The sequence below is a fragment of the Panthera onca genome, chromosome B1 (assembly GCF_046562875.1).
Source record: "Panthera onca isolate mPanOnc1 chromosome B1, mPanOnc1 haplotype 2, whole genome shotgun sequence".
In the NCBI taxonomy this organism is placed as follows: Eukaryota; Metazoa; Chordata; class Mammalia; order Carnivora; family Felidae; genus Panthera; species Panthera onca.
Window position 1 is genome coordinate 158,779,661 of NC_138342.1, and position 26,006 is coordinate 158,805,666.

Here is a 26,006-nt window from a genome sequence, read left to right on the forward strand (position 1 = left end):
AAACTGAAGAAATGTTCTCTAGTCTTCAGTCTACTGTGGTCATGTCTGATAGGTTCACTGTTCAAGTCCCTGTGATCCATTCACAATGCACATACCTGTTACTATTCCAGCTTGGGTGCAGGGGGATTAATGCAATTTAGGTCCTAAGTATCTGTTGTCCAACCTCAATAGACATACCAGGCAGGCCTAGGGTGCTGTGAGGGAATTAGCCAAAATTCTGTTTCCTTTCCAGTCTTTATAACTCTCTTCTTTTCCTAGGACCAGACATTCTGTCTTTAACTGTCCAAGTATTTCCTCTCTATTCTTCTTTTTGGGGAAGACCTTGCCAGGTAATGTGACCATGTAGTATGCCATCCAGATCAGGACACTTCTAAGGGTGAAAGGAAGCATTAGTAATAACAACGCTGAGAAAATGGGCATAACTGGTGTGTATGATTATCCTATGTGTAGGCCTTCCTAAGTGAGTCTTTAGAAACATAATGTTGATTTATTTTTTCTAAACTCTCTTTTTTAAATGTTTTTAACCTTTTAATTTATTTTTGAGAGACAGAGACAGAGCATGAGCAGGAGAGGGGCAGAGAGAGAGGGAAACACAGAAACCAAAGCAGGCTCCAGACTCTGAGCTGTCAGCACAGAGCCTGACATGGGGCTTGAACTCACAAACTGAGAGATCATGACCTGAGCCAAAGTGGGCTGCTCAACCGACTGAGCCACCCAGGCACCCCTGGTTTGTTTTTTCTACACTTGATCTTAGCCAAAAGGCCGAGAAGCAATTGATTTATTTTTTCTAGAGGTGCCAACAGAGAAAGTAGATGCAGCATTGGTTAGCCTTTTCTGTCAACTTCTTTTATTATATTTGTGTATTGTAGATCAAAAACCAATCTTCTTTCTGGGAAGGTATTTCTCCCTGGCAGTGTGTGTGTGAGAACACAGAGAGAGACTCTAAATGTCCTCCTGATCACCACAATCTACCAAAACTACCTTAGAGGATATTAGGATAAAATGTCTCAGAACACATTACCAAATGGGTATAAGCCTAGAACGTCGATTTATCATGTCCAATGGCTGCCATTTCCCTTTGCTTCATGCTATGAACAGAGAATTAGAGCTTGTGCTGTGCAGTGAAGCCGCTATTTAAATACAAGTCTAGATACAGCTCAGCTGAGGTGCTCCTGTGATTCAGAGCTTTCCGACGCAGGAGATGCAGAAGGCCTCTATCTCCAAAAGCCATTAAGGGACAGTTGCAGGCACTCAAGCTTTCACTTTAACAGCAAAAAACCTCCATCTCAGGAGCTTAAATCCGTCTCCAAGGTGAACCTAGGAAGGTGGCAGAAGTGTAGCTATTATTATAGCAATTTGTTTCCTACAAACAGTAGCCCCCAGGTAGAGAAGTGTGAGTAAACTTGCTTTTTTCCTCCTAGATTATTTTTTTTTCCCGAGTCCCGGTGGTGCCACCTCTGAGTGGGCAGAGCAGCCTTTTCCTGCCCTCCTGTCATACCGAGGACAGCTCAACATCTATTGCTTGCTGCTGGAGCCTAGACTCTCCCCGATGGACAATTAGACATTTTGAGAGCAGAGAAGGTCAATCCTCACTCAAAAGACACAGGAAACCCAATTATCCTACAAAGAGAACAGAAGGAAAAGTCAGCACCCAGATCCCTTTCTTCCACAGGTTTACAGAGGGACACTTTCTGACTCTCTCTGGTGACACTTTTGAAGTGAAGAGTTGGTTCTGTTGCTTTTGTGAATCTAGATTTTATTATTTTCTTAATCTTTTTGGGGTCTGACAGTATGGCTATATTTCTTTTGTTCATAGGCTGAAAAAAATCAGATAGTCTCCCATATTGACTGAGAGATGAAAAATATATTCTGTTTTTGCTTTCAATATCCAGGCTTCCCCCAAATCGTATTTTTCTCAAATTCTTATGTGGGGCTTGCTTACTTTTTTTTTTTTCCTTCTCATCTCTAACAGAGGAAAAAAAAGGTAAAGTACATTAAGAGGAAAGTTTTACTCATTTGTAATTAAATATATTCAAGAGGAATTTTCCCCATTTCAAAGAAAAAATGTTCAATCTGAGCTAGGGGTGGGGGGCAGTGCTGGGCTTTATTTCCCTAGCCTGTAACAAGGAGTATGAAAAATATTGATTTGCTCCTGAGAGATGCTGGAGCAACTTAATTAAAGTTGTTTAAGTACTTTGGAATCTTTTGATGGAAAGGAGCATATAAACGTGTAATGTGCTTTAATTTAATTTGAACTTTTCAGAAACCAGAAGGAAGCCTTGTCACACCCCATCCCATTTCAAAACAATATGCTGGCAATGATATCTTTTCAATACCCACGTATATTTGGTTGTGATAAATATAGTCCCTGACCTTTAACAGATGTAAAAGTGAAAACACAGACAAATTGGACATGCTATGATGGCTATCGCCTGTTTTATAGAGCCTCTCAGCATATTGATTAGCCCGAAGACACTTCTGAGAGCTGGTATATGACTCTTAATAAATCCACTCCACTGGGGAGGAGTGTGTGTGCTTCTAAGACCCTACAAAGATAAGTCACAGGAAACAAAGACTAGAATAGTCAATAAACCTAACTTTGTGACAAGAAGCTAGCAGGGAGCTCTTCATGACTTTCATGTGGGGTAGCCAATCTCCCCCACCCCCCCGCTCAGTTGTCTGCACTTTATACAGCACATATGTTTCCCTAATAAGAGGTTCTGAAGGGATCCCCTTAGCTAATGCCTCCGGGAACACACTGGTCTTCTGTCAACAAAGTCAGTACGAAATTCAGCTGGTAAGACCGTGAATTCTATCATCCTTGTCAAGGATCTCACTGACCTACTTTTCCCTCTTACAGCCTCCCTGAGTTCTCTCCCTGGCATGTATCTGCTCAATCAAGTTGTTGTTGAAGTTCTATGTTTTAACCTTTCCCCATGGGACACTTGCCCACATTTCCTTTCATTCCAGGCTTTCTTTCCTGCAAGCCAGGCCCTGACTATGACTTCTTGGTTGGGTGATAGTAGCAAGCTGTGATTGGTGCTTTAGCAAGGGTGGCCTACTTCTTGGGAGACACCCTGTATTATGTGATATCAGGGAAAAATGGAGTAAGGGATTTGTCAGGGAAAAGGAAGATTTACTTGAGTACCTCTTGACATTGAATTGACCTGGGAGAAGCTATAGTATCTGGAGTTAAACACTGGCCTGGAGACAGAATAAGGGAAGTGAATTCCACCATTAGGAGTCCTTTCCTTCCTTGGCCTCTCTCCTAATGAATGGAAACACCCTTCCTTCCTTCCTTCCTTCCTTCCTTCCTTCCTTCCTTCCATTTGTTACCATTGTTGTCTAAGCACAACAACCTTTGAATAATTCTTTTTTCTATTTATATATTTTAAATGTAAATTATATATATTTAAGGTGTACAACATGATGATTAGATCTATATATTGAGATGATTGCTATAATCAAGTTAATTAACATATCTCTTTACATAATTACCATGTTTTTTGATGATTAAGCACGAGAAATCTACTCTTCTAGCATATTCCCATTGTTCAAAACAGGATTGGTAACTATAATCGTCACACTTATATGTTAGATGTCTAGAATTATTCATCCTACATGCCTGTAACTTTGTATCCTCTGATTAATATCTCTTCCTCCTCCCACCACTCTTCCACTTTGTGCTTCTATGAGTTTGACTTTTTTTTTTTTTTAGATTCCACAAGTGAGATAATACAGCGTTTGCCTTTCTCTGTCTGGTTTATTTCACTTATAATGTCTTCTAGATGCATTCATGTTGTTACAAATGGCAGAATTTCCTTCTTTGTCATGGTTGATTAATATTCCATTGCATATAGGTAGATGTCACATCTTTATGCATTCACCCATTGACAGACACTTGGGTTGTTTCCTTATCTTGGCTACTGTGAGTAATGCTGAATATGGGAATGTAGATATCCCTTCAAGATTCTGATATCATTTCCTTGGGATATATACATAGAATTGGGATGGTTGGCTCATATATAGCTTTAGTTTTAGTTTTTTCAAGACCCTCCATACTGTTTTTTATAGTAGCCACTATGTAAATACCATGTTTTACCAATTTACACTCCCAATTTACATTCCCAATTTACAAAACACCAATGTAAATACCAATTTACATTCCCACCAAGAGTACACAAGGGGTCCTTTTTTTCCATATCCTCACCAATATTTGTTATCTCTAGTCTACTCATAATAGCCATTCTAACAGGCACTGAGTGATATCCTATTATGGTTTTGATTTCAATTTCCCTGATGATTTGTGATGTTGAGCATCTTTTCATATATCTCTTGGTCATATATCTTCTTTTTTTAAAAAAAAAATAATGTTTATTTATTTTTGAGAGACACAGAGAGACAGAGCATGAGGGGGAAAGGAACAGAGAGAGAGGGAGACACAAAATCCAAAGCAGGCTCCAGGCTCTGAGCTGTCAGCACAGAGCCCAATGCAGGGCTCAAACTCACAAACCACAAGATCATGACCTGAGCTGAAGTTGCTTAACTGACTGAGCCACCCAGGAGCCCCTGTTTGTATGTCTTCTTGTGAAAAATGTCTATTTCCATCCTTTGCTAATTTTGTAATTAAGTATATGTTCTCTTGTTATTGAGTTGTTTGAGTTTTTTTATATATTTTGGATATTAACCTCTTATCAGATAGATGATTTACAAATATTTTCTCCCATTTCATGGATTGTATCTTCACTCTGTTGATTATTTTCTATGCTGTGCAGAAACTTTTCAGATTGATACTGTTTTGTCTATTTTTGCTTTTGCCACCTGTGCTTTTGGAGTCATATCCAAAATATCATTGCCCAAATCAATGTCAAGAAGATTTTTCCCTGTTTTCTTTTAACAGTATTACAGTTTCAAGGTCTTATATTTAAGGCTTTAATCCATCTTAATTTGATTTTTATATATGGAGTGAGATAAGTGTCCAATTTTATTCTTCTACATGTGGAAAACCAGTTTTCCCATCACAACTTATTGAAGAGGCTGCCCTTTCTCTATTGTATGTTCTTGGCACCTTTGCCAAAGATCAATTAAACATAAATGTGTGATTTATTTCTGGGATCACTATTCTGTTCCATTGATTTACATGTCTGATTTTATGCCAGTACCATGCTACTTTGGTTACTATAGTTTTGTAGTATATTTTAAAATCAGGTATTGTGAGGTCTCCTACTTTGTTCTTTTTGCTTATGATTGCTTTGGCTACTTGTAGTCTTTGGTGGTTTCATATGAATTTTAGGATGTTTTTTAATTGTGTGAAAAATGCCATTGTAATTTTGATAGCTGCATTGAATAAGTAGATCACTTTAGGTAGAGTGGACATTTTAATAATATTAATTCTTCTGATCTATGAACATGGGATATCCTTTCATTTATTTGTATCTTCTTCAATTTCTTTCATCAGTGTTTTATAGTTTTCAGTATATGGATTTTTCACTTCCTGGTTACATTTATTGTTATGCATTTAATTTTATTTTTGATGCTATTGTAAATAGGATTTTTTTCTTAATTTCTTTTGGAGTAGTGTATTATTATTACATAGCAATACAACTGGTTTTTATATGTTGACTTTGTATGCTGCAATTTACTGATTTTCTTTATGAGTTTTATGAGTTTTTTGTGGACTCTAGGGTTTTTAAAATATAATATCATGTTATCTGCAAATAGAAGAAATTTCTGTTTTTGCTTGTTTGTTTGTTTGTTTGTTTTTGCCTAATTTCTAGGTCCAGGACTTCTATTTTGAATGAAAGTGGTGAGAGTGGTCATGCTTGTCTTATTCCTGACCTGAGAAAAAAAGATTTCAGGTTTTCATTGTTGAATATATTGAGAGCTGTGAGCTTGTCATGTATGGCCTTATTACTTTGAGGTTTGTTCTCTCTATACCCAGTTTGTTGAGAGTTTTTATTATGAAAGGATGTTGAATTTTGTCAAATGCTTTTTCTGCATTTATTGAGATGATCATTATTATGTTCTTTGTCTGTTACTATATTGATGTCATTTATCACATTTCTTGATTTGTACATGTAGAACCATTCTTACATCTCAGGGATAAATCCCATCTGACCATTATATGTGATTCTTTTAATATGCTGTTGAATTTGGCTTGTTGATATTTTGTTGAGAATTTTTTCATCCATGTTCATCAGAGATATTGGCCTATATATGTTTTTCCTTGTAGTGTTCTTGGTGTCTGTCTTTGGTATCAGAGTAATCCTGGCCTTGTAAAATGAGTTTGGGAGTGTTCCTTCATCTCCAATTTTTGTAAGTGTTTGAGAAGGATTGGCATTAATTTTTCTTTAAGAGTTTGGTAGAGTTCACCAGTGAAGCCATGAAGTCTTGGCTTTTTTATATTGGGAGAGCTTTGATTACTGATTCAATCTCCTCACTGGTTGGTTATTCATCTGTTCAGATTTTGTAGTTTTCTTGATTGTGCATTGCTAAGTTGTATGTCTCTAGGAACTTGCAATCTTTGCTCTGTTATTGAATTTGTTGGCATGGCAAATGTTCAGAGTAATCTCTTATGATCCTTTTATTTATTTATTTTTTTGTTGTCATCTGTAATTTCTTCTTTCACTTATAATTTGATTTATTTGAAACTTCTTTTTTCTTAGTTAAGCTAGCTAAAGAATTGTCCATTTTGATTATCTTTTCAGAAAGCCAACTCATTTTCACTGATTTTTTTCTATTTTTCTAGTCTCCATTTCACTTATTTCTGTTCTGATCTTTATTTCCTTCCTTCTGCTAACATTAGGTTTAGTTTGTTCTTTTTTTCCCCCTAATTTCTTGAGTTATCTGGAATCCTTCATTTAATTAACATAGGCATTTATTGCTATGAATTTCCTTCTTGAAACTGCTTTTGCTGCATCCCATAGGTTTTGGTACATATGTTGTGTTTCACTTTCATTTGTTTCAAGATTTTTAAATTTTCCTTGATTTCTTCTTTTACCTATTGGTTGTTCAGGAGTGTGTTGATTAGTATTTGTAAATTTGTAAATATATTTGTAAATTTTCCAACTTTCCTCCTGTTATTGATTTCTAGTTTCATACCATTGTGGTCAGAAAAAATACTTGATATGATTTCAATCATAAAATTGTTAAGAGTTGTTTTGTGGTCTAACATGTGATCTACTATGGAGAACGTACCATGTGCATTTGAAAAGAATGTGTATTCTATTGCTGTAGGATGGAATATTTCGCATATGTCTGTTAGGTCCAATTCTGCTCTTTCCTCACTGATTTTATTTCTGGATGATGATTCCATTGTTGAAAGTTGGGTATTGAAGTCCCCTACTCTTACTCTATTGCTTCTATTTCTCTCTTCAGTTCTGATTGTATTTGCTTTATGTACTTTGCACTACATATACTGTGTACTTTATATAGGTACTGTATACAGTAGGTGCACATATATTTACAATTATTACATCCTCTGAATGAATTGACTGCTTTGTGATTAATTACATAGCTACATTTTTTGGTCTCTTGTGACAGTTTCTATTTTGTGTGATATAAGCACACCTTCCCTTACTCTCTTTGTTTACCATTTACATGAGATATGTTTTTCTATCCCTTCACTTTCAGCCTGCATGCAGCCAATCTATGTATTTTGTAGAAAATCTTGGGGTGCCTGGGTAGTTCAGTTGGTTAAGCATCCAACTTCGGCTCAGGTCATGATCTCGTGGTTTGTGGATTCGAGCCCCACATCGGGCTCTGTGCTGACAGCTCAGAGCCTGGAGCCTGTTTTGGATTCTGTGTCTCCTCCTTTCTCTCTGCCTCCTCGTCCCCGCCCATGCTCATGCTCTGTCTCTCAATAATAAATAAACATTAAAAAAAAGAAAAAATAAGAAAATGTAATCCGTTTACATTTAAAGAAAATATTGATATATGAGGATTTACTCTTGCCGTTTAAAAAATTGTTTTCAGACTACTTTGTAGTTCCTGTGTTTCTTTCCTCTTTTCTTCTTTTGTGATTTGATGATTTATTTGTTGTGATATGATTAGATTCCTTCATTTTTTGTATCTACTACAGGTGTCTTTATATTTGTGGTTACCATCAGATGCACTTAAAACATCTTATTATAAAAGTTAATTTTAATCTGATAACAACTTAACTTTGACTACATGCAAAATCTCTACCGTTGAGCTTCTCCTCTTCTCACATTTCATGTTATTGATGTCACCGTTTATATCTTGTATATATATGGTGTCACCATTAGCAAATTATTATAGTTATAGTTATTTTTTATGCTTTTTCCTTTTAACTTTTATGACAGAGTTAAAAGTGATTTATATACCACCAGGACATTCTGGTGGTATATAAAATATTCTGAATTTTACTACATTCTTACTTTTATAGTGAATTTTATACTTCCATGTGTTTTCACATTGGTAGCATTGGTAGCATTTTCACATTGGTAGCACTTGAAGAACTCTGAGAAGCATTTCTTATAAGGCAGTTGTTAGTGGTAATAAACTCCTGCAGGTTTTGTTTGTCTAAGAGAATATTTATCTCTCCTCCATTTTTGAAGGACAACTTTAAATGGTATAGTATTCTTGGTTGGTAGTTTTTTTCCCCTGCTTGCAGCCCTTTGAATATACCATCCTACTTTCTCCTGTCCTGCAAAGCTTCTGTTGGGAAATTCATTGATAGTTTTATGGGGATTACCCTGTATATGATACTATTTTTCTCTTGCTTCTTTTAAAATTCTCTGTCTTTGACTTCTGAGGCTTTATAATGTGTCTCTGTAAAGATCTCTTTATATTTAATCTATTTGGGCTCTTTGGACTTCATGGATCTGAATGTTCATTTCCCTCCCTCCAGAGAAAGTTTTCTGTTATTTACAAATAAGATTTCTCTTTCTCTGTTTCTTTTGGACTACCATAATGTGTGTGTGTGTGTGTGTGTGTGTGTGTGTGTGTGTGTGTATTTAATAGTATTTGTAAAGTTACATAAGCCTGATGCTAAAGCAGACTGGTAGCCTGGGTCTGTGGGAGCCAACCTGGCATCTGGGTCTGTGAGGGCTGACCTGGTGTTCACACAGGCTTGGACTGTGGGGATGGTTCTGGATCTTGGGTCTATTGGTACTGGACTGGAACCTAAGATTATGAGTGCTGACCTGGAGCTTGGAGGAATCCTGGTGTTAGGGTGAACTAGGATCCTACATCTCTGTTATCCAGAATGGAGACTGGGTCTGTGGGAGCTGGCTTTGGCACTGGGGCAGGCTGGGAGCCTGGGATAACAAGGACCAGTTTGGAAGCTGGGGCTACAGGTGCCATTTTGGAGATTGGGCCCATGAGTCTGGCCAGGTTCTGGGGGAGAATGGGGGCCTGGGTCCACTGGAGCTGGTCTGGCACTATGTTGAGCTTGGAGCCTGGAGCTTTGGGTGCTGATTTAAGGCCTGGAACTGTGGGAGCCCTTGGCACTGAGGCATACCTGGAAGCTAGATCCACAGGTCCTCAGACCACAGGGGCTGGCCTGGTGCTGACATTCACAGGAGTGGGTCTGGTTCAGGGTTTGCATTGAAGTAAGGTGCTCATATTACTCTCCTTTTCAAGTGTGGATAGTTACTCAAATTAATATTTCTGCTAGAGGAAGGACACTGGAAACACATATCCTGTGATCTTGCTGACATCAATTTTTTTTCTACTGCTCTGTAGTCTGGGTTTATACCAACAATGGGTATAATAGTGAAGAGCAGCTTGGGCCAGGCAGAGAGAAAGTGAACAAGGAATTCTTTGGGGTTATTCAAGGTCCAATCTGTCCAGAAGGCTTTCCATAGGGCTTGCTCGGTGGGATGACTTGGTGAGTGATGGGTGGCCTCATCCAGAATCCAAAGGAGGTTAAGACAAAGACCTACAGACAGAAGCTATAGCAGAGAGACCTGCAGGAATACTGCTGAAGTATGGAGAGGCCATAAGGCCCACACAGAGCCAAGGAGAGAGAAGCCACATTTCTATGAGCCACAGAGGTTAAATAAAGGCACTAGAAGAATGTACATACCTCAGCTAGCAGATGGTGCACACCCAGGTGCCCATGGGAAGCCAGAGGTTCCCCTTTTGTCCAATGTCACACAGTTATGAAGGTTCTCCCCATACCACAGATGCCAACTGTAGAGCCAGGGGGCTGGGGAAGAAATGAAAATGTCGAGTAATTATCACAGAGAATATATAGTTGTACCTAGAGAAACTGTTTACATTAGTGGGACTTCGTATATTTTAAATAAAGTTGGACTGAACCAAATCTTTCAGCTCCTGTTACTTATTCATTAGGGGCTGAAATAGAGGTCAAGGAGTTTTGGACAAATGAAGAAAACCTGAGGAAATTTGTTAGTTTGTTACAATGGGAATTTTTCTGTTTTTAATAATAAAGATGAGGCTGTATATAGGTTTCTGGAAAATTCTTTTAAATAAATTAGGATTGAATCTTTTTTTTTTTTTGAGAAAGAGAGAGAGAGTGCAAGCAGGGGAGAGGGGCAGAGGGAGAGAGAGAACCCCAAGCAGGCTCCATTCCCAGCATGAAGCTCTACATGGGCTCAATACCACAACCATGAGATCATGACCTGAGCCCAAATCAAAGTCAGCTGCTTAACCCACTGAGCCAGCCAATAGCCACATGGTTGAATCCTTTTATGCCTAGCTTGTTTTGAATGTTTACAGAGAATGAGAGTTGAATTAAAAATATATATATGTATATACATATACATATACATATCTTCTATTGTTTTTCTCTTTTATAAGTTTATGTGGTGAGATGTATCATTAGGTCGCCTAATGTCAAATTATCCTACATTCCTATGATGAAGACTTTTTCTAAATATCAGTGAACTTTGTTTCTTAATGAATTGATCCAAAGCCATCTACTCTTTTCTTCTAGAAGTCCTCAAAGTTGCTATTGGCACACTTTCTTGACTTTAAATGCTGGTAGAATTTGTTTTTCTTTTATATATTTTTGGTCATTTCTAGAAATTTTCAGTAGAAATGAAGCTAGGTATATTTACAGAATCTTGATCAGATCCCATCTATTTTAATACGTAAATAACTACCCCCCCAAGTACCTAGTAATATTGGCATTCCAAGAGGCCACACCACAATCATCTAGGTAACTGATATTTATTGATGTGTTTTCTTGCTTATAATTTCTTCCTGGAAAACTCCATCCTTCTCCTTCCCCACCAATACAACAGAAGAGATGGGTCTTCATAACATGATTCACTGACCTCAGCTTTTGTGAGATTATTGCATTTGAGGTAAATAGCTGACCCTTGAGGTTTTTTCCTAATTCTCTTCCTCTTGAAAAATTAATCAGCACTTGGTTCGTGGTTATCTTTGGAGACAGGAGATCAGGTAGACTCTGGGTCCACAATGGCCATTGTTGGGTCATGTATGCTGGTAAGCAAACCAAGCTTCACAGAAAAGAGAAGTCCTAGAAAGCAGTGGAGATGTCCCCCTAACCTATTGTGATCCTTTTGGAATAGGATAAACAGTTCATTATAAAGAACCCTACCTTGGAGTTGCCTGGATGGCTCAGTTGGTTGAGTGTCTGATTCTTGATTTCAGCTTAGGACATGATCTCACGGTTTGTAGGTTCGAGCCCTGTGTCAGAGCGTGCTTGGGATTCACTGTCTCCCTTTCTCTTTACCCCTCCCCTGCTCTCTCTGTCTCTCTCAAAATTAAATAAATAAACATTGAAAAAAAAAAGAACCCTACCTTGCCTTTCTTAGATAAGATCTACCTCTGGCTTTCCTCAATGACTCTTTTGTTTTATAAAATCCCAAGTTTTCTCCACTTTCCTTAAGATGTTCCTCATTAATGAGTGTTTTTTCTATGACAATATCCTGAATAAAATCACCTTAGTTGTCCAGTGCATTTTGTCTTTCACATAGAAAAACAGAACAAATGCATGGACAAAAATGCCCCTGCAAGTGATTTGATAAAATCAGGGAGATAAGGAGACAGGGAGAGAAACTTCCTTCATCCTTGACAGCTTCCAGAGTCTTCCAAAGTCCAGTCCTCTTTCCATATTGGGGCCTGTCTGTGTTTTCTGCTTTGGGATCCTGTGATTTCTGTGTCCTTATAACTGGCTTACACTTAAGCCAATTTGAAACAATTTTTGTCTCTTGTGACCAAATCGCCCCTTGCTAAGAATCCATAGCTATGCACATTCCTGGTGCACTGTGTCTGTAAAAATATGAGTGTAACAGGAAAAACAATGAAAACAAAAAAAGGTAGAATAGCTGGATTAAATTTTAATTCTTATGCTTTGTGACAAAAAGTAAAATCAGCCTGGAAAACTGTATTCATTATGTTGTTTTACAATTGTCCCCGTTCCTGACCAATTGTTTATAAAGTACCATGACTCTGTTAATGACAAAGGCTATACCTCTTTATGGTTTTATTTAAAGGGCTTAGAATACACCTAGCACATAATGGCCTCTTAGAAGCCTTGGCAGAGCAATCAGTGACTGAAGTGGTATAAAGGATTATGTGCTCATTTTTGTTGTGCCTTAAGCCACCTACGTGACCTTGAATATGTCGCTTTATATCTCTCAGCTTTTCTACATGTCTGTTCACCTGTAGGGATCAAGACAAATACGAGGTAAAGGACCCCAAACAAACACTTTGAAAACTTAGTGCCATAGAAACATGGGTAAAAATTATTGGCGTAAAAACGTGCCAGGTCTTTAGGCAATTTTTTCTATTATAAGACAAGGAGAACCTTAATCCAATATATAGCCAAACTGGAATTTGGGGAAGAAAATAAGACTTCATATGATGGTCCTAGTTTTCTTGTTCAGCATTGACTATACGGAGGTTTTACTCATGGTAGCAGAGGCTCTCTTTCCATGGAAAAATGCCTGGTCCCACATGTAAATGGCAGCCAATATGAGAGAGGATATTCTTGGGCTGCACCCCTATTTGAGACTTACTAGATATTTGCAGGGCATAGGAATGAATACGTAGGTTGGCTGTTGTATGACATTGTTGGGTCAATAAACAAACACAAATCTGGGGGAAGATTCTGTCAGGAAATACACTCAGTTCTGATGGACATCGATGCAAACCATTAATAAAAAAAATGTGAACTGTGGCAAGGAAAGGAAGTGAGTACCTTATTTACAAAAAAAAAAAAAAAAAAAAAACCTAAACATTCATTGCTGTTAAAGCCATAATTAAATTTTTCTGCAGAATAGTTCCATTTTCCTCACAGTTAATGTTGTAACTAAATAGAACAATTGCTGTCTCTTGGGATTTAAAATCTGTGAACTATATTAGGCTTACCTTGAGTTAAAAAAAATAAAATGAAAGTCTAAAAAATCGGGAACTTTCAGATGAGCAAAAGAATTTTATTTTACTTGTATGTGGTCTGGTAATTTGATTTTAAAAACAAAGAAATCAGATATTTGGAGAAAAAAGTAGGCAATTATCAGTAGTAAATATATGTACAGACATTTCTATTATTGTGTACTATGGAGCAAATATGTTTGTAAATTGGATTTATCTTGAACCTCATCCACTTACATTTATGTTCCTCTATTTATTGGGTATAGACTGCTTAGGACATGCTGTGCTATATGCCCAGAATACAAAAATATGTAAGGTGTTTAGAGTATGTGAATTCTAGTATACAAATCCGGGTGAATAAGAAATGGAACACTTTTTAAAAAATGCTTATTTATTTTTGAGATAGAGAGAAAGAAAGAGAGAGTAGGGGAGGGGCAGAGAGAGGGGGATGGGGCACAGAGGATCTGAAGTGGGCTCTGTGCTGACATCACACAGCCCGATGCGGGGCTCCAACTCACAAACTGCAAGATCATGATCAGAGCTGAAGTCAGACACTTACCCGACTGAGCCACCCAGGTGCCCCAAGAAATGGGCATTTTTAACTATCTCTGAATCAATGTAATTTCTCTCTTGAGTCCTATTCCTGCTATGTCGGTGAGAGGTTCAAGGTCAGCACATCTGGGGTTCCTCATTTTCCTGTACCTGGAGGTCAGGCCGTATGCCATTCCAGGGCATCCAGGAGCCCCTATTTATTAGATATCTGTGGTGATGAGATATATCTCTCCCATTTGCATGGTATCTTTAGGTTCTTCTTCCTCCTGCCTGGAAGGGAAGAATCTTACAAGGTTGTGTACTCTGTGCCTAAGTGCTTGTCTGTGCTGCTAGGCTTTTTCGGGAATCTGCTCCTGCAACTCCGTGAGCCACAGACCTCTTTCTCCCTACAGTCCAGGGGAACACTTCTTATAGTCTGTAGAAATATTTCTCTCCCTACTTCCCCCTCCCATTTGCTTCCCACAAACTCTATAAGGTATTATGTGGGGTTAGGCTATTGGAAACAACAGCCACGATGTAGGCTACCTCTGCTTCTTGGCCCATCCACGCCTCCCCAAAGGCAACAATAGTGAGTCCCCTCTTTTTCTATACCCATGGTCTTTAGATCAGCACAGTGCTTCAGGAACTGTTATAACTACTTCCTAATTTCCTTCATCCCTTCCTCTCTTCCCCCCTTCTTCCCTTCCTCCCTTCCTTCCTTCCTTCCTCCCTTCCTTCTCTTCTACTCTAAAACATTCCATACATGGCCACCAACTTACACTTCCTAAGGTTAGCTCTAATCTTGTGATCTCCCGTTCAAAAATCTTCCTTTCCTATTTTCCCATTGCCAATAAAATTAAGTCCTCATATCCCACATACTTGAAACCTTCCAGGTTAATCCTAACATAACTGCTAAAGTTTTCTCTCCCTTGTGTCTCTTGTGTGTCCTTTATGCTCCAGCCGATCTGCAAAACAACTTAACACATATGCTTCCCCCTTTTCTGTCTTGGTTCATGATGTTTCTTCTGCATGAAAGGCCGTCTTGTCCCTTGTGGCCTTCTTGCCACACTGATTTCTACATGACCACGTTCAATCTGGGCAGTAAGCATGCTTATCTTACTCGGTAGTTTCCAGATGAAATGGTGATGTTCTGAAGCTAGCAGGTATTATTTAGTATTATTACTATTTTAGCTGATCTAAATAGGATGACGTATAGAAACGAGGGAACTCACTCTTGTCTCCAGGGAGGTGTGGCTGGGCCAAGAAGTAGAGGCAGCCTACCTCTTGGCTTTTGTGTCCAATAGCCTAACCCCACAGATTTCAAGGGCCAGATGCCATGGGTTTCTTCAGGAAGCCTTTCCCTATTCTCAGAGACCACTAGCTGCAGGAAAAGAAATAACAAAACCAGAAACCAAGATTCATTTATGGCTGGTACCAAACGAGCAGAACGGAAAGTTAGTCCAGGAAAAAAAAGGTAAACATGTAAGGAGAAACCATTATCACATAACAGATACCAGGATGTGAATTGACTCAGTAAATTGATTTGGAACCTGAGTGAGGAGTTACACAAGACTGAGTGGTGACTGAGCCCATCAGGGCCTGTATCTCTTTTGTGACACTAAAATTAATAATAAAACAAGGTCATTATTTATCTGTCGTGTCTCCACTACTGGATGATAGCCTCTCAAGACGGGGCTCTCACCTCCTTCACCTTGGCGTCTACTAAAGCACCTGGCACAGGACCCTGCACATAATTCCTGGAACATCCATTTTAAAAATGGAAGCATCTGGACATCGGGACCCAGGATGATGTCCAGACCATGAAAGCATTAACACAACAGTGAATTCAAAGACTGACAAGTCTAGTTCAATAAACATGCTTATTGTACTTGGTAGAGTCTCCAGATGAAATGGTGAAGTGCCGAAGCTATTAGATATTATTTATCAATACAGGGCAATGCCAATGAGCGAGTCCTAGCATGTCTTTTTTCAGTTCTGAGTGTACCTGAGACTGCAGATGTTAAAGTCAAGCCTGAAGGGCCCAACTCTGGCATATCACCCAATGCCTGGAGGTGTAATTGGCACGAAGCGGGAATTTTCCATGAGACCTAAGACATCCCAACACTAAGGATGAATACAGTCATTATATTTACTTTCGTGAAAGAAGAACCAAAGGGAAAAAATAGTACTTCTATAAAATACTGAGGCTACATTAAATGGAAAAACCTTCCCCATCAGCTAACCTGTGAGCAATCTTGATTTGCTTCATAAATGAGACATCTGGGATGGATCTGGGCAGAAGCAACATGGTAAAGGGACTCACTTCGTCAACTAAAAAGCATGTATTTATGGGGCGCCTGCGTGGCTCAGTCGTTTGAGCATCCAACTTTGGCTCAGGTCATGATCTCACGGTTGCTGGGTTTGAGCCTCCCATGGAGCTCTGTGCTGACAGCTTGGAGCCTGGAACCTGCTTCAGATTCTGTGTCTCCCTCTCTCTGCCCCTCGTCCCTCTGTGCTCTGTCTCTGTGTCTCAAAATTAACAAAAACATTTAAAGAAATTTAAATATACATATATATATATATATATATATATATATTTTTTTTTTTTTTTTTTGTCTGTTTTCAATTTTCCTTCATTTATCTGTTGGCCCTTTCCCTTACAGGGACACTCTACCTCTCCACAAAAGGAGACCTGGAAGGGGAGCATGGGTGGCTCAGTTGGTTAAGGGTCTGACTTCAGCACAGGTCACAACCTCCGCATTAGTGGGTTCAAGCCCCACGTCGGGCTCTGTGCGGACGGCTCAGAGCCTGGAGCCTGCTTCAGATTCTGTCTCCCTCTTTCTCTGACCCTCCCCCACTCACGCTTTGCCTCTCTCTGTCTCTGAAAAATTAATAAAACTTAAAAAAAATTAAAAAAAAAAAAGGACACGTGGGCCCAAACCATTCAGGCACATGGTACTTCTAGCAGGTCTTCTTTGTGCTCCAGAGTCCTCCCAAGGAGGTCTTTGAAAGCACCTTTCTAGAAATGTCTCCTTCCTCACACGGGACCCTGAGATGCACTGGGATTTAAATTTACTTTCATTCTGTCCTCTTTTGGTAAAACCTTTTCTCCTCGCTTGGGAATGAAATGTTGCAACGTTCTTGGACATCATGGATCCCAACAGTTTCCATAGATCATTAGCCCATCGGACCAAATTGAGTAATGAGCGCTTCAATCCTGGAATAGTATCCCCTCTGCTTTATCACCTGCCCCCCTGCCTGAAAGATTTAGGGGGAATGGAGACGCTTGGAAAAAAGGGTGGGCCAGCGATACATTGTTTGCTTTCCTGCCTTCTCTTGGGCTAAATGCTACGCTGATGGTAACACTTGCAGGATCTCCACATTCAGCCAGGTAAGTTGCACATACAAGATCTGATATTCAACTTGCAGGGAAGGAGCCTGGATCTTCCTCGCTCTTTTTTTCTCCCTGTACATTTGCTGAAATGGGAAGTGTCATAACCAGCTTGTCTGTTTACTTTCAGCTTGTTGTTTTGGGAAGAATAAAGAGGAAACTGACTGGCATTCAGAAACAGCAGTCAGGAAAAGCACACATCTTTCTTCTTCTTATATATCAACTTGTTTAATCAGAGCATTTGTACTTTGATGTATTATTATTATTTCTCTCTATGGGAATTGATTTGTAATGTTACCTAATCAGTGTGGTTCCAATTTTAATCTCAGAGCTGAGTAATAAATATGACATTAATTTCCATAAACCATATATATTTGAAAGCTTCATTTACATAGTGAGCAATTTAGGCCTATAAATTCTAATGTGTTTCTATTCTTTTTGGGTTACTGTTTGCATAACCTTTTTATAGCTCTGGCAAACCATAACGCTGCCCACTACTGACAAATTTCTTGCTGTTGCCCAGTGCATAAAAATGTGTTTTAAGTAACTCTCTAACACTCTCTCTGTAATTTTTCTTCTTTCTCACTCACCAGTGAGGGTAATTCCCTTTTAGGAGCTGAAAAATTCCATTTATTTTCCCTACCAATTTCAGAATCTCATGGGGCAGTTTTCTCTGGGCTCGTATAGGGTTCTGGTAGAGCTGGTTCCAGGATGGCCCCATCAATCGCAGGCAGAGCAACTTGACTTTCACAGAAGCACAGACTCAGGGTGAGTAATAGCACCTTGTCTCTACGAGGCTGGCTGGAGCATGAGATCCAGGGTCACCGGGCACCCCTAGCATGGACACTGAGCACTTTTCAAGGTTTGTAAAAATGGATTGGAGATGTTAGAATGGATCATCTCATTTCATAGTAATATACACCCATGAAAGAGAGAGATGGCAAGCAGAGACAGACAGAGACAGAGTCAGAGACAGGGAGACAGACACAGAGGTAGAGAGAGAGAGACAGGGAGACAGAGAGACAGAGACAGAGACATAGGGTGTGAGAGGAGAAAATATATTCAGCTCCTGACCGTTCATCTCTAGTAATTTCTACATGCTGAAAGCTTCAAACAGTTATTATTATTATTATTATGATTGCTTTTTATAGACAACTACATCCAGCCTAATCTAGTAGCATCATAAGTATGGATAGCACCTTGTAGCGCACTTTTGTGTATATTATCACACTTGATCTTTACAATATTTCCATGAGGTGTTACTATATTCATGCTAAAGATAAGGAATCTAAGGACCAAGCATCTTTACTATTATATTGACACAAAGAGAATATTTATTGGGTTTATCTGGCTAAAGGAAGAACTAAAATACACACCTTTTCACACACAAATAGTCATGAAGACATTGACACCTTGTAAGAAGACCACAGTAAATATTTCCCGGGCCCCCCAGAGCCTCCTGAGCCTGGGGGCAGTTGAATTCCAGCCTAACTAGAGGCACACTGGCTCACCCCCCAACTGTGTTCTCCTGGGATTCCACCTACACGGCCTTCCCTGAATCTAGTCCAGTGGGTACTGAACCGAAACCATTAGCTACTGTTCCATCAACAAGGTGAAATAAATCAGGGGTCTCAGCTCCGAACCTAAAAACAAGAGTTTATGTCACCCTTCCTACCTCTCTGTTCAGCAGTCTTAGTGATCAGAGATTAATTGGTACACGAGAAAGGTGTTCACTGCTCTCCCTGGAACCAGGCAGACGGTTGGACGCTGGACAGACTGCTGGCTCTGTGTTGTGGCCACAGCAGAGGTGGCGCAGCTCAGAGGAGAAACAAAGGGCTTACGGTGCGGATGCTTCAGTTCCGCCCACAGCACCACCCGCTGACTCCGTGTTTCTCCGGATGAGCTGAGGGAGGGAAGCAGGGGGTTGGAGTCAGCACACCTGGGTTACAATCCGTGCTGCCCCAATTAGCAGCAGTGGGAGACAGCGAGTGTGGCCTCAGCCTCTGCGAGGAGACCTATTGGGTATTACGCTCAACCAACTGAGCCACCCAGGGGCCCTGGTTGATCATCCCATTTAAAACAGCATCCCCCTCTCAGGCCTTCCTCTTACAGATACCACCATCTGACACAACTATATACATGTGTTTGTTGATGCATTTACACTGAAACGTAAAAGGACTCTGGATGTCTTGTTGACTGCCATATTGCCAGTGTTTCAAATGGTGTCTGAGAACAGGCTCTCAATTAATATTTGTGAATGGAGGGGATGAAATCTAAAGTCTACAATGTGATATGATCTGGCTCTTGCCTTATTTCTCCCTTATGTTTTCCATGTCCCACAAGCTTCAGTCAGTTTTAACTACTTTCAGTTCCCTAAGGACGCCAGATTCCCCTTCACCCTTGAGCACATATCCTTACTGTCCCCGGGGTGTCGCTTCCTTTTTTGTACCTTTCAAGTGCTGTCCTTTCTCGTTTTGAGTTTCTTCCTCTGAGAAGCTCCCTACTCCATGCTTCCTCCTTCACATGCCTTTTCTCCTTTGGAGAGCTCCTAGCATGTCCAGAAAACAGTTATATTTCAGCAGTATTTTCCTGCCAATTCTTGGATCCTTTGAGGATATTGATATTTCTTCTCATCCTCGTATCAGTAGTACTCAGCCAGCGTACTGTATGATGTGAGCACAATCATTTTTTTAATTTTTGTTAAAAAAAGATAACAGGAAATAAAAGAGGAAAGAGAGAGAAGAGGTAGGTAAGAAGAGAGAAAGAAAAGGGAAAAGCTGGAAAGGAAAAATAAAATAGATGTTTAGATAATGAAATGTAAAGATTTGAATTCAGTCCCTCAAATGCTGGGTCCAAGGACCCAGCAAAATGTTCTAGAGTTAATTCATGCTTATCTTCAGTTATAAAATCTAAGGCTTATTTACATCTAGGATTTCCAAATTTTTCTTCCTTGTTGTGTGTGTGTGTGTGTGTGTGTGTGTGTAAGAGAGAAAAAGAAAGAGAGAGAGAGAGAGAGAAGCTTTGTTTCTGAAGAGAAAGAAGATTATATAGAAGATATATTAAGTAGTGGTTTGCATATAAACCCACAACAGGTTTATATACTAGCAAATGGTAGCATTACACACGGAACCAATTTCTTAATATTTTAATGTAATTCTTGAGGAACACATTCACAACATAGTCAAGTGTGAAAAGAGTCGTCTTAGTATGATGTATGACACCCAATAAAACCTCTGATTTGTAATTGCAGTCTGGTTCCTTCCTTGACCAATCTTTCCTTTTGAAGCTGAACAGGCCAAGACGAAGAAAGAGAGAGAGAGAGAGAGAGAGAGAGAGAGAGAGAGAGAGAGAGAGATTCAGGAGTAGTTGTATTAATCATGTTTTTTTTTTTTTAATTTTCTATATTTTATGATGCTTGGACATCTTGGTGCCTTGCAGGCTGGGAGAAACTGCCCCTCCCCAGGGCTGGTTAATTCCAAGACAGAAAGCGACTCTCCTGGGAGCATAGTTTTCCTATGTAAACCAATTAATCCAAAGCCCACTCCTTAATACCTCCTTTATGTAACTCTCAAGGAATCAATGTTTCTCCTGCCCTTGATCACCCCAAAGTCAGGTGCTGCATAATCAGAGACCACCCTATAGCTCAGAGCCTGCTGAAATTAAACTGTCCAATCCTGAACGTGTTCAAGCTTGCTCATCCAATCTCCCCCGTTCTTTCCCTAGAAACCACAACAGAGCTCTGGAAAACAGTTTCTCTTTCGCTTTTTCTGACTCCTGACCAAACTCTGTTTCCCCACATAGACCTGCATGGTGTGGCATATTCCCTTCTCTTGGGAACTATGAGTTATAAAGCTTCTTTAAATGGCATTGATGTCTCTGTGTCATCACCTCCGTACATTAAAGTCAGTTCTAGCAATTAAATTCCAGATACAATCACAACAATGATTCAATGTAGATAAAAATAAGAACTAGTCGAGAATCTTGAACAATTGGATTAATTCTAATCATCAGCACTCTTCATGGCCCTTTCCCCCCAAGAATTGCCTGTACTTATAATCACACTAGAAAAATCAAGAATTTCCTGTAATATTGAGCACAGTAGAATGCAAGGAGCTATGAGGAAAATAAATGGAGGAATCCCTGGGAAGCACAGCAGTACATGTTCACATCACTCTCTGGAACAATATTTGGGACAAAAATCCATTTAACTTATTCTCAACCATCACAGTTGTTTTCCTGAATCATAAAATCCCTATTATGAAATAAACCCTGACATCAACATGATTAGTATGATCAAAAACCTTAACAGCAGCATGCAGGCTTTAAATTGCAGGGTTTTTTTAGGCCACAATTATAGATTCCATGATTTCCCCTACCTACTAAGTCATTGGATATTATTTCAATGCAGCACAGATTGTTGGCAGTACTTTTTTCCATGTGTGTAAAAGAAACATAGGTTTAAAGCCATGACACAAGGTTTTGGGGAGCTCAGTGGTAATGTATTAAGCAATCATTTTGTGGATTAATTTTGGATTCAATTAAAAAGAAACCAAACCTATGTGTAGTTTCTGCTTATGAAGTTATATACTCCTATTTACGTATAACTTTATTTGAGCCTTTATATGTGTGGGCACATCTCTATAATTGTTTTATTAAAATTTTTTTAATGTTTATTTATTTTTTGAGAGAGAAAGAGAGAGAGAGAAGACAGTGCACAAGCAGGGGAAGGGCAGAGAGAGAGGGAGACACAGAATCCAAAGCAGGCTCCAGGCTCTGAGCTGTCAGCACAGAGCCCGACACGGGACTCGAACTCACCAGCCATGAGATCATGACCTGAGCTGAATTCAGAGGCTTAACTGACTAGACCACCCAAGAGCCTCTAACTCTTTTTAAGTTTGTTTATTTATTTATTTTGAGAGAGACAGAGACTGCGTGAATTGGGGAGGAGCAGAGAAAGAGGGAGACAGAATCCCAAGCAGGCCCCATGCTGCCAGTGCAGAGCCCAGCGTGGGGTTTGAACTCACAAAATCCTGAGATCATTACCTGAATTGAAACCAAGAGTCGGACGCTTAACTGACTGAGTCACTCGTGCACCCCTTGGCACATCTATAGGTACATGACTAATTCATTCTATAATTTGGATATGTTTTTAGAGAGAGCTTTCTATTGTAAATTAAAAGCTTTGTAGTGAATCTCTCCATTTACATGGACTTATTTGGACCACATTGTATAAATTTCATAAAATAAAATAAATATTCATTGATAGCCTATGTTAAATGGGTTGCTGCCAGAGGATACTCTGTGGGCATTAGTGTAGAGACAGAGGCTTGGAATTCAGGTCTTTGTACCTGGCTTGGTCTTATTTCTGAGGGTAAAGGAGGTTGCAGCCAATGACCAGACACAGACAATAACAGTGCTCAGAATTTCCGTTCACAATGAAATCCATCGACTTTACCCCCCAGTTTGGATTTCAGCGTTGCCAGTATTTAATTATGAGTGAACTTGAGTCTATCACTTGACCTCTATAATCTGTATTTTCATCATCTGTAAAGGGAGAGCTTGAAATTAATGATCTTTTTCACCTGCCAACCTAACAAAAGTATAAAGTGTAAAGAGTTGCGTAACATAAAAATCTAGATTGCACATGTAAACAGAGACGGAAGGTAATAGTACCAATTACTGTGTTATTCATACACATTCATTCACTAATTCATCCACTAAGTCACTCTTTTATTGCACACACTCTTGTTAAGTGTCTATTAGATAGAAAGGAAAAATCAGATGGACTTCTTGGTTCGGGAATGACCTCTCTCTATCTCCCTGTCAAGAGGGTCATTAAAGAAATACTGTTTTAATCTTTGCCATGGCCAGATTATTTGCTTTAAATCCTGGCTCCTCAGATAACATACATAAAGAAATTGTTGAATAACTAGTCATCTTGGTGAGATTAGAAAAGCTGTAACTGATGTTAAAAATCATCTTTTGAGTTTTTGTCATTCAACTTGGGAAGTGTGACCATGAAAACTAAAGAGAAGACATGTTTCACAATTTGTTTTTATGTAGAATTGCTTTTGTGGTAAAGATAGTTGAACAGTCAAATCAGATTCCAAGCTAAATGATCATTTTTGTTTTACAGTTTCAAAGACAGACTTCATTGTCACTGGTCTGAAATGGAGATGCTCTCATACAGGCTGTTAATATGAACTAAGTGATCATGCTTAAAATAGCAATAATGATGACAATCATAATAAATATCCTGCTCCCTGATACACCACAGTTCAAAATCAGTTCAAAGATGCAGCCATCGAACTAATGAATAGGACGAGGAAAGAGGACTAAAAATGTCTTATTTATAGATCACAAACAGAACTTCAGGAGCCCCATTCTCATTCACTGAGAGAAGATATCCCTTAGTGAACCTCTTTAATGATTAAAAATCAAAGCTGAAATAACATGACACCAACCTTGTTGCTTTGTCCATTCTTTTGGGACTCATTCTTCTATCATATTCCTTGGCTGTTTACACACACACACACACACACACACACACACAATAAAGCAAGGTGCAAATCAAGCAGAGAGTGGCCTGACTGTTGCCCATTAACATATGACAAAGGCCTGTAACACAATGCCCAGTGGGAAGAAGTCTAAGCTAACAGACTCACTAAATATTCACTGTGCTCCAAAATCCTGATTATCAGGACAAGAGCTAGAATAGCTAATGCACAAGCAGGCTCAATTAACCCTAATTAGCTCAGAGTCAGACTACAAAAGACTTAATTAGCAGTTATTAGGTGCCGCTCAGAAACGGAGCGTAAATTATGGTTGGTAGCAAGCTGTGTTTAAGGGTCTCCTGGCTAAGTGACACCAAAAAAAAAAAAAAAAAAGGAAATAAATGTTCCTCCATTGGGGATTAAGTGTAAAATAATAATACGGGTCTTGACTTAAGTTTCATTTATTCAGAGTGTATCATTGATTTAATTTTTTTCTGCATGACTCATGTGCTTTAAGAAAAGGGTTCGAAAGTTTAATTCTAATGGTGTGATGGCTATGCTCTACCATGAAGAGGCTGGGACCAGCTCTGATTGGTCCAAACTTGACTCCTGGCTGCCCATGAAACTGGCAACCTTTCAGTCAGCACAAACTCTCCTCCTTTTTTCCTTGTCTCATTTATTCACCAACACATTTCCAACAGGAGCTGAAAGTTAAGGACCCCTCTGACATTACAGTAAAATTATTTTCATCAAAAATACATAGTGACCAGAGTAAGATTTAAAAAAAAAAAAACACAAAACAAACAGACGTAGGGGCTCCTGGGTGGCTCAAGGGGTTGAGCGTCGGACTCTTCATTGTTGCTCAGGTCATTAACCCAGGTCCTGGGATCGGGCCCTGCTAGGAACGGAGTATGATTAAGATTCTCTCTTCCCCTCTCCCCTGCTTGTGCTCTCTCTCTCTATCTCAAACTAAAAAAGAAAAAAAGAGGTAAAGGAATATAATATACCCCTCCCCACCAGTCTTGTTCTCTCCCTGTCTCCCTTTTTTTTTAGAATAAACATGACTGTCAGAGAGGTAGAAAATTATAATATTTTTCTTACGTTTTATAATATCTTGCACAAAATATGGGCTTGACATGAGTGAGGCCAGGAATTTGTTTTAGAACACTATAGGATTCTTATATTTAATGCATATTTGATTATCTTTATTTAACATGACTATAAATGTTATGGCTCATTAAACTATTCAGCCTTGTCATAAATTACTTCATAGAAGAATGCTGTTTATAGGTGTATGTAAACCCAGAAAAGCTGTATTTTAAGAGTCTACTTTAACCAACCATTAATTTCATGCAGTAACTGGTTTCCTCTTAAAAAGAAATAATGCCAAAGGACCACTTAGGAAGAATGGAGGTGTATTAGTTTTCTATTGCTGTGTAACAAATTACCACAAACTGAATATCTTAAAGCAATGCCCCTTTATTAGCTCACAGTTCTGTATGTCAGAAGCCCAGGCTGATTTGGCTGAACTCTTGGAAGGTCAAAATCAAAGTCAGACTGAGCTTTTACCTGCAGACTGTTGAGAAAGAATCTTTTTCCAACATCATTCCGGTTGTTTCCAGAATCCAGGTGCTTGTGGCTATAGGTCTGGTGCCTTGGTTTCCTTTCAGACTGTTAGGCAAGGCTGTTCTTTGCTCCCAGAGGCCTCCACCCTGACCCCCTGACATTCCTTCTTGTTTGGTTCCTACTATCTACAATTTAGCAACATTACACTAAGTCCTTCTCACACTTTGAAAGTCTCTGATTTCTCCTTCTGCTCCTAGCTAGAGAAAACTCACTGCTTTTAAAAGTCCCATGACAGGGGTGCCTGGGTGGCTCAGTTGGTAAAGTGTCCGACCTCAACTCAGGTCATGATCTCACAGTTCATAGGTCGACTTTGGCTCAGATTATGACCTCACAGTTCGTGGGTCAGGCTCTGTGCTGACAGCTCAAAGCCTGGAACCTGCTTCAGTTTCTGTGTCTCTCTCCCTCTCTGCCTCTCCCCTGCTCACCCTCTGTCTCTCTCTCTCTTGAAAAATAAATTAATTAATTAAAACAAAGTCCCATGAGATTAGATTGGGCCCACTTAAATGATCCCCCTTTGGATTAACTCAAGGTGAACTGATTAGCATCTTTAATTTTCTCTCAAAATCCTTTTTGCCAGGTGGCATAACTTAATCAGAGGCACAATATCTCACTAGATTCATAGGAATTAGGGC

The 26,006-nt window shown here is 39.3% G+C and overlaps 1 long non-coding RNA gene across 3 annotated transcripts; it reads right to left on the reverse strand.

The window, feature by feature from the left end:
• Positions 1 to 833: 833 nt before the first annotated feature.
• LOC132693213 (uncharacterized) lies at positions 834 to 25,655 on the reverse strand. Of its 3 annotated transcripts, XR_009616656.3 has the most exons (6): positions 25,318 to 25,655; positions 19,704 to 19,917; positions 18,930 to 19,157; positions 10,052 to 10,174; positions 1,499 to 1,620; positions 834 to 1,317 (listed from the first exon to the last, which is right to left on the reverse strand). It is a non-coding gene; the product is annotated as an uncharacterized LOC132693213 (long non-coding RNA). The 3 variants fall into 3 exon arrangements; XR_009616655.3 differs by having other exon boundaries at positions 834 to 1,620; XR_009616657.3 differs by lacking the exon at positions 18,930 to 19,157 and having other exon boundaries at positions 834 to 1,620.
• Positions 25,656 to 26,006: the final 351 nt, after the last annotated feature.